Genomic DNA, 9,686 nt, shown 5'->3' on the forward strand with positions numbered 1-9,686 from the left:
CCCGGGCGAGATAGGAGCGTCAATAAAGTGAACCCTGTCCGCCTCCGGGACACGTCTGGCCTGGGATGGCCACAGCTGGGCCTGGGCACCGTGACGCAAGGTGTCCACCAGGAGGTCACCCATAGCTACAAGTTCTCTGAGGGGGCCCGCAGACTCAGGGCCAAGGGTTTCTAGGTTTTTAGGAGAAAGCGCTCTGTAGCCCTGCACTGCCTGTTAGGGCAGGCAAGGTCTTGGGGTTCAGCCGACACCAGTGGAAGTGACACCAGGGTGGCGATGGTTGAATCCACCAAGGGGAAGGACAGAAGACCCGCTTCCTGAGCACCTTGGACTCGGCTGAAAGCCTCCCTGCCACGAGTCGGGGTGGGAGGCGAAGCCGGCCTGTTCTACGTGGCCTGCAACTCTGTGAGGAAGTCAGGCAGCATGGGAAGCACTCTTGGGGGCCGGTGGGAAGTGGCCCGGCGTTCAAAAAGTGAACGCGGGGGCGCCGGGTCCTCTGGCTACGGGACCTACAAGTGCTGGGCTGCGCACTGGACTATATCAATAAAGTCCGGCGGTGGCAGCAGTGGGGGGACCACCTCAGCTGCGGCTGTGGATGGGGCTGTGGAGGGGCTGGCCTCCAACTGGCTCTGCATGTCCTCATCCAGGTCCTCTGGGTCGGAGACCAGGTAGGACAAGCTGTCTTCTGCCCACGAGGCCTCCAAGCTCCCTTTAGTGAGGAGGGGTGCCATCAGTGGTGTGGGCTCCCTGTGCCCAGAGGGCGGAGCTGGCTCAGAGGGTTGAGGAGCCAGTGTGAGCCTGCTGTGGGGCCATTTGAAGACGCAGGATGTCCCACAGCTGGTTGAGCGCTCAGACATCAGCGTGGCAGCTCTGAAGCCGGGCGTAGCGTCGTTGTTTCCTGCTAGGGGGGAAGGCTGAAGCAGGGGAGGACAGCTGGTTAGGACGCCTGTGCACAGGGTGCCTTCGTGGGGGTGGCTGTGCGGAAGGAATGGCAGTAGGCGAGAGCGGGGACAGACTGGGTGAGAGCCGAAGCAGTGGCACCGAGCCTGAGGCCTGAGAGGCACCGGCCTGAGAGGCCGTAAGTGACCTCTGGCCAGATGCCCTGAGCAGTCTGTCACGCAGGGGTTGAATACCAATCTGTGCACAGATAGTGCAAAACTGCGCCTCCTCCAGGGCTCTGCGGGCGTGCTCAGGACCTAAGCAGGCCACACAGTGCTCATGAGCGTCAGCGCTGGGCATAGCAGCAGCGCAGGAGGTGCAGAGGCATGGGGTGGTTGCGGCGCCGCACTCCATCATAGCAGGGATGGGGGGTTGCTCAAGAGATATTATATACACAATAGGTGGATATACACTTATAAACACACTATTGGTAGCCAAAAATAATAGTCTCTATATGCAACCAGGTCAATAGAGAGTAAATATCCAGACAGTGAAGCAGTCACTGGTGGAAAACAGCAAACATGTACTACTCTCTATCAACAGAACAGCAGCAGCGTGGTGGAAGCAGGCAGGTGACAATGAAACGCCGGCCAGTGTGAGCACCTGTGGCTGTGTAACAGGCACTGCGCAACCTAGACGCGTCACCAGCAAATCAGGGGCAGTTATGGTTGGCAGTGCAGGCACTGCAGCCTTTGACGACACCAGCTGCGCTGAACCCACAGTCACAGAGACAGCGCCAGGCTCAACGCGCCGGGGCACACCGAAGGCACAAGCGCCGGGGCCCGCAAGCTCGATGTTCAGATCACAATGGATACAGCGGAGATGTACTCAGACTTCAGGACTTGTGTCACGGGAAGTGCGTGACTGGCAATTTAATAACTGATTGGTTCATTATTGTATTTGTTTTTTTCACTTGTATATTGTCGTGTGCACTTTAAATTGATTATGTTTATTTTCATTTATGAAGTATGTTCTTTTAATTCCTTGTTTTGGTTGTATTATTTTCTGTATTTAATTGGGTTATTGGGTTTTTATAGTAGTTTTATAGGATTGTATTAGTTTCCTTTTTCTTGCTTTTTTTTTTTTGGTTATTTGTTTGGATAGGGATTTTAGCATTTTATTGCCCTTCTAATTAAAGGCGGTTTTAGAGGCTGACTGAAGTCACACTGGACGCAGCGGAGATGCGCTCAAGCACTCAGTGTGTAGGCAAGAGCCATTTCCCTGACAAAACACACTGCTAGAGCCCTAGGAGGAAGGGAAGTGCGATCCCAGTCTGTAGCCTCAGCCGCGGGCTACTGTAGATGGTGTAGCTGGGGAAGGCGCCCCCTTCCCGGCTAGGGATCGGCGGGAGTCCAGGGACTGTGCTCAATTGCCTGAAAAGACATAGATTGCTGTGGAAAGAACCCTGCTGATAAAGGGGGGCTAGACACAGCCATACAATTTAATAAGACAATGAAAGTCTATATGTAAATTGTCTTTTAATGCTCACGGATCCATGGATCGAGTCCCTGTCATGAACGGCAAAAGAGGAAGAATGGGGGTGTGTGTCCCACTAATTATAGTCTGCTGGGGGGGCAGCTTTGATACACTTATGTTCACAGAGCTCCCATGAGTAACTGCAGAGCCCCTCCCCATCTGGGTGGGTTCTCGACTTGAAGGATAACTATTGATCAGTTCAATCTGGCTTTGGGAACAGTTCTTCTGAACCTGTACCGGTGTAGATTGGACTTCAATAGGAAGAAGTGACACAATAAAGACATATATGAGCCGTGCAGGCGGACAGTCTTAGTGCCCACACAGGCTCTTCATTGGGGAAATCATTGACTGAACACATTTTTTTTTTTTTTTTTTTCCTGAGGTAGCTGGGAATCATTATTGAGATCAATGAAAAGGCTTATTTTCCTAAGATATTTTGTTAAGTAAATATTTTAATTAATTACCTAAGGAGTGAAAGATATTACATTACATTATCATTATTTAGACGACACTCTTAGCCAGGGCGACTTACATTTGTACCTATTTATACAGCTGGGCATTTTACTGGAGCAATCTAAGTGAAGTACCTTGCTCAAGGGTACAACAGCACTGCCTCACCCAGGATTTGAACCCACAAACTTCCAGTTATGAATCCAGAGTCCTAACCACATCATGAAATGATCTTCAACCATTTAAGAGCTAAAACCAATAACAGGTCTAATGAATGACATTATTAGTGCAATGATTAAGTAATGGAGCTCATTGGGAATGAAAAGCAGCAGCCAAGGTGGGTTGACAGGACGGGTTTTGACCAAAATTCAGATTCTGCTTTGATACAATGAGCCTGGCTTGTAAGTGAACCAGCTTGTCTAGACAGTAATGGTTGCAAAGCTAATTTAAAACTTATATCTATAGAGGAACACTACAAATACAGAGGTTTTAGGATTTATTTTAAATAAATTAAAATAACTGACAAACATTCTGCTTGGTCTTCTAGTTTTATGATACAACAGGTTTCCTACATGCAGTGTTGTATGGCGTAGTGTTGCATAAATTTGATGCTCAAATCATGGTCAGAGACAGGTGGGAGAGCCGGGGGATGATCATAGAGACTGTGTGATATGTATCCTAATTTGTGAGCAGCCCTCAGGATCTCTGTCACTCTCCCAGTGGCTGCTGCAGAGAGAAGCGTTTCAAAATTGAAGTTGATTAAAACCTACCTGAGGTCTACCATGGCTCCAGACCGCCTCAGCGGACTGCCATCATCAGTGTCAATGATGTGGCTTCTCAGAAGCTGTCATATGATGATGTTATCAATGATTTTGCCTGAACGATGTCTAGGAGAGTCACATTGTAGGACTATACGCCTGTTGAATAAATGAATGCTTTGGCTCCCCTTTGTGGACAGAAAAGGCACCACATTACAGACAGGACATTGAAGCTCACCTTATTGAGTTCAGTCATTTATTGTGAAGTTTATTGAGTGCAGTCATTTGTTTTATATGTATCAATACTTTGTGCAATAATGGTATATTATTTTGTTATTTCTTGCTGCTTCCCACTATTTTATTCATTCGTGTGAGTGCTTGCCAATTTGTTTAGTAATTTAATAAATCATTTTCTTGGCAGTGCCTCACGTGTGATGCAGCTTCCACTTTTCCTAATCTACGCATTTGTATGACTTTATTTTTTACTTCTGCAGAATGCTCTTTGGTCTTAATTTTCCTTCAGATTCAACCTGATCAATGTTCCTTCAACAGACAGAGAGATAGATAGAGATATAGAGACTGTGTCCTCATTAGGGCAATTTCTCTCATCTGTGTGAGATTCCACAGCACAGGGGTTGAATACTGCAAGGGGAGGGGAGGTAACAAGCTTCATAAAGGATCCCAGTGTACGTCAACCAGCAGGTAAGGAAATTGTATCTTATATTTTCTAAAACAGTACAGAGCAGCAAAGGCACAGGGGCACACAGTCTGCAATACCAGTCCCCCAGGGGAAACAGGAACTAACTATCTCAACCTAAAACTAATAATACAAAGTCTTTATTAAATGACTGAGTGATAAAATATCTAAAGCCCTAATCTAACTATAAAGAAACACAAGTCTCTGGCATCCAAGCTAAAAGCTATCTAAAACTTAGTTAAACCCTGACTAATTAGCAGTAGCAAATACAGTAAGAGACAGCAAAGTGCTTTTAGCAACTCTACTGGTCTTGACCTCAGCAGGCCCCTAGCTGCTCCTGGGCTCCCCTGGCAGCACTGCTCCATCATGTCCTCTCACAAAACCCAACCATTCAGCTTCTCTCTCCCCTCAGATATCTCAGCTCAGCACCAGTCCTGGACCTTGAACAGTGGAGCACTGTTACCTGCGTGGGGGTGGCTGTGCGGAAGGAATGGCAGTAGGCGAGAGCGGGGACAGACTGGGTGAGAGCCGAAGCAGTGGCACCGAGCCTGAGGCCTGAGAGGCACCGGCCTGAGAGGCCGTAAGTGACCTCTGGCCAGATGCCCTGAGCAGTCTGTCACGCAGGGGTTGAATACCAATCTGTGCACAGATAGTGCAAAACTGCGCCTCCTCCAGGGCTCTGCGGGCGTGCTCAGGACCTAAGCAGGCCACACAGTGCTCATGAGCGTCAGCGCTGGGCATAGCAGCAGCGCAGGAGGTGCAGAGGCATGGGGTGGTTGCGGCGCCACACTCCATCATAGCAGGGATGGGGGGTTGCTCAAGAGATATTATATACACAATAGGTGGATATACACTTATAAACACACTATTGGTAGCCAAAAATAATAGTCTCTATATGCAACCAGGTCAATAGAGAGTAAATATCCAGACAGTGAAGCAGTCACTGGTGGAAAACAGCAAACATGTACTACTCTCTATCAACAGAACAGCAGCAGCGTGGTGGAAGCAGGCAGGTGACAATGAAACGCCGGCCAGTGTGAGCACCTGTGGCTGTGTAACAGGCACTGCGCAACCTAGACGCGTCACCAGCAAATCAGGGGCAGTTATGGTTGGCAGTGCAGGCACTGCAGCCTTTGACGACACCAGCTGCGCTGAACCCACAGTCACAGAGACAGCGCCAGGCTCAACGCGCCGGGGCACACCGAAGGCACAAGCGCCGGGGCCCGCAAGCTCGATGTTCAGATCACAATGGATACAGCGGAGATGTACTCAGACTTCAGGACTTGTGTCACGGGAAGTGCGTGACTGGCAATTTAATAACTGATTGGTTAATTATTGTATTTGTTTTTTTCACTTGTATATTGTCGTGTGCACTTTAAATTGATTATGTTTATTTTCATTTATGAAGTATGTTCTTTTAATTCCTTGTTTTGGTTGTATTATTTTCTGTATTTAATTGGGTTATTGGGTTTTTATAGTAGTTTTATAGGATTGTATTAGTTTCCTTTTTCTTGCTTTTTTTTTTTTGGTTATTTGTTTGGATAGGGATTTTAGCATTTTATTGCCCTTCTAATTAAAGGCGGTTTTAGAGGCTGACTGAAGTCACACTGGACGCAGCGGAGATGCGCTCAAGCACTCAGTGTGTAGGCAAGAGCCATTTCCCTGACAAAACACACTGCTAGAGCCCTAGGAGGAAGGGAAGTGCGATCCCAGTCTGTAGCCTCAGCCGCGGGCTACTGTAGATGGTGTAGCTGGGGAAGGCGCCCCCTTCCCGGCTAGGGATCGGCGGGAGTCCAGGGACTGTGCTCAATTGCCTGAAAAGACATAGATTGCTGTGGAAAGAACCCTGCTGATAAAGGGGGGCTAGACACAGCCATACAATTTAATAAGACAATGAAAGTCTATATGTAAATTGTCTTTTAATGCTCACGGATCCATGGATCGAGTCCCTGTCATGAACGGCAAAAGAGGAAGAATGGGGGTGTGTGTCCCACTAATTATAGTCTGCTGGGGGGGCAGCTTTGATACACTTATGTTCACAGAGCTCCCATGAGTAACTGCAGAGCCCCTCCCCATCTGGGTGGGTTCTCGACTTGAAGGATAACTATTGATCAGTTCAATCTGGCTTTGGGAACAGTTCTTCTGAACCTGTACCGGTGTAGATTGGACTTCAATAGGAAGAAGTGACACAATAAAGACATATATGAGCCGTGCAGGCGGACAGTCTTAGTGCCCACACAGGCTCTTCATTGTGGAAATCATTGACTGAACACATTTTTTTTTTTTTTTTTTTTTCCTGAGGTAGCTGGGAATCATTATTGAGATCAATGAAAAGGCTTATTTTCCTAAGATATTTTGTTAAGTAAATATTTTAATTAATTACCTAAGGAGTGAAAGATATTACATTACATTATCATTATTTAGACGACACTCTTAGCCAGGGCGACTTACATTTGTACCCATTTATACAGCTGGGCATTTTACTGGAGCAATCTAAGTGAAGTACCTTGCTCAAGGGTACAACAGCACTGCCTCACCCAGGATTTGAACCCACAAACTTCCAGTTATGAATCCAGAGTCCTAACCACATCATGAAATGATCTTCAACCATTTAAGAGCTAAAACCAATAACAGGTCTAATGAATGACATTATTAGTGCAATGATTAAGTAATGGAGCTCATTGGGAATGAAAAGCAGCAGCCAAGGTGGGTTGACAGGACGGGTTTTGACCAAAATTCAGATTCTGCTTTGATACAATGAGCCTGGCTTGTAAGTGAACCAGCTTGTCTAGACAGTAATGGTTGCAAAGCTAATTTAAAACTTATATCTATAGAGGAACACTACAAATACAGAGGTTTTAGGATTTATTTTAAATAAATTAAAATAACTGACAAACATTCTGCTTGGTCTTCTAGTTTTATGATACAACAGGTTTCCTACATGCAGTGTTGTATGGCGTAGTGTTGCATAAATTTGATGCTCAAATCATGGTCAGAGACAGGTGGGAGAGCCGGGGGATGATCATAGAGACTGTGTGATATGTATCCTAATTTGTGAGCAGCCCTCAGGATCTCTGTCACTCTCCCAGTGGCTGCTGCAGAGAGAAGCGTTTCAAAATTGAAGTTGATTAAAACCTACCTGAGGTCTACCATGGCTCCAGACCGCCTCAGCGGACTGCCATCATCAGTGTCAATGATGTGGCTTCTCAGAAGCTGTCATATGATGATGTTATCAATGATTTTGCCTGAACGATGTCTAGGAGAGTCACATTGTAGGACTATACGCCTGTTGAATAAATGAATGCTTTGGCTCCCCTTTGTGGACAGAAAAGGCACCACATTACAGACAGGACATTGAAGCTCACCTTATTGAGTTCAGTCATTTATTGTGAAGTTTATTGAGTGCAGTCATTTGTTTTATATGTATCAATACTTTGTGCAATAATGGTATATTATTTTGTTATTTCTTGCTGCTTCCCACTATTTTATTCATTCGTGTGAGTGCTTGCCAATTTGTTTAGTAATTTAATAAATCATTTTCTTGGCAGTGCCTCACGTTCTGATGCAGCTTCCACGTTTCCTAATCTACGCATTTGTATGACTTTATTTTTTACTTCTGCAGAATGCTCTTTGGTCTTAATTTTCCTTCAGATTCAACCTGATCAATGTTCCTTCAACAGACAGAGAGATAGATAGAGATATAGAGACTGTGTCCTCATTAGGGCAATTTCTCTCATCTGTGTGAGATTCCACAGCACAGGGGTTGAATACTGCAAGGGGAGGGGAGGTAACAAGCTTCATAAAGGATCCCAGTGTACGTCAACCAGCAGGTAAGGAAATTGTATCTTATATTTTCTAAAACAGTACAGAGCAGCAAAGGCACAGGGGCACACAGTCTGCAATACCAGTCCCCCAGGGGAAACAGGAACTAACTATCTCAACCTAAAACTAATAATACAAAGTCTTTATTAAATGACTGAGTGATAAAATATCTAAAGCCCTAATCTAACTATAAAGAAACACAAGTCTCTGGCATCCAAGCTAAAAGCTATCTAAAACGTAGTTAAACCCTGACTAATTAGCAGTAGCAAATACAGTAAGAGACAGCAAAGTGCTTTTAGCAACTCTACTGGTCTTGACCTCAGCAGGCCCCTAGCTGCTCCTGGGCTCCCCTGGCAGCACTGCTCCATCATGTCTTCTCACAAAACCCGACCATTCAGCTTCTCTCTCCCCTCAGATATCTCAGCTCAGCACCAGTCCTGGACCTTGAACAGTGGAGCACCGCCGCCTCAGAGGAGCCGTCTGCTTGGGTCTGCGATAAGAATAAGTCAATAAGATACAGTCTAGACACGATCTTGGTCAGAGACAGCCCATCACAGCCCATTTCCCCAGGCCATCTCATAGGTGGTGAGGGGCACTGTATTCGTCGTGCCCTCCCATCTTCCACCCACCTGGCCACGGGTGAAGAGCCAGGTCTCTCTCCTCATCTCTCCTCCAGCTGCCCCCTTATCCCCTCTCTTCCCACTGCCATCCTTAGTTCCTGCTCCCCTGTGTCTTCTGCACTCTGGCCCTGCTCTCATACACAGGGCACATGTCACGGAGCAGGTGTTGTAGAGGGCTGCTGGCAGGGAGTAGGGCAACGCCTGAATTAGGACAGGTGTGTCTTGTCCTGCGTAAATCAAACAACAGAAAAAGCAATTATAAAAGCAAACCAACCAGAAAAACAAACATTCTCCAAACCTCACAATTAAAGCAATGAAGCGCAGTGCAACAAGTAAATAAGGTCTGTGCGCTGGCACCCTCTGACAAAACCTTAACTGCTTTGCTGAAATTGACTCTTAAAACAGTTTAAAACATAGAATTTAGGTGCCTGGTATACTTTTATATTTAAAAATATTAATAAGCTCTGAATGGGCCAATTCACAGTCTGGTTAAGGAACTGAGATCTCAGCTGGAACAAGCCCCAACAAGACAGGGCGGACAAGAGCATGGCTGGGAAACACTGGCTCACATACAGAGGCTGTCTACCTGTCACCGTCCTGCCTGTGCAGTGCTGTGTTGAGGAGTGTAGTGTAACTAAAATCCTTGCAGATGTTTGAGACAGTTCTCACATTGGTGAGCGTTCTCACAAATAGGTGCCTCAGCAGATACAATCTCGGCAGCACAGGCTATTCAAAGGGACTTAGATAATATTCAGTTGTGGGCGACACCTGGCAGATGAAATTCAATGTGGACAAGTGCAAGGTAATACACGCAGGTAACAAAAATGTCCACTATAATTACACTGTGGGAGGAATAGAACTAGATGAAGTAACGCATGAGAAAGACCTAGGAGTCTATGTGGACTCCTCACTTTCTCCATCCAAACA

This window comes from Amia ocellicauda, chromosome 6, assembly GCF_036373705.1.
Source record: "Amia ocellicauda isolate fAmiCal2 chromosome 6, fAmiCal2.hap1, whole genome shotgun sequence".
Taxonomy (NCBI): Eukaryota; Metazoa; Chordata; class Actinopteri; order Amiiformes; family Amiidae; genus Amia; species Amia ocellicauda.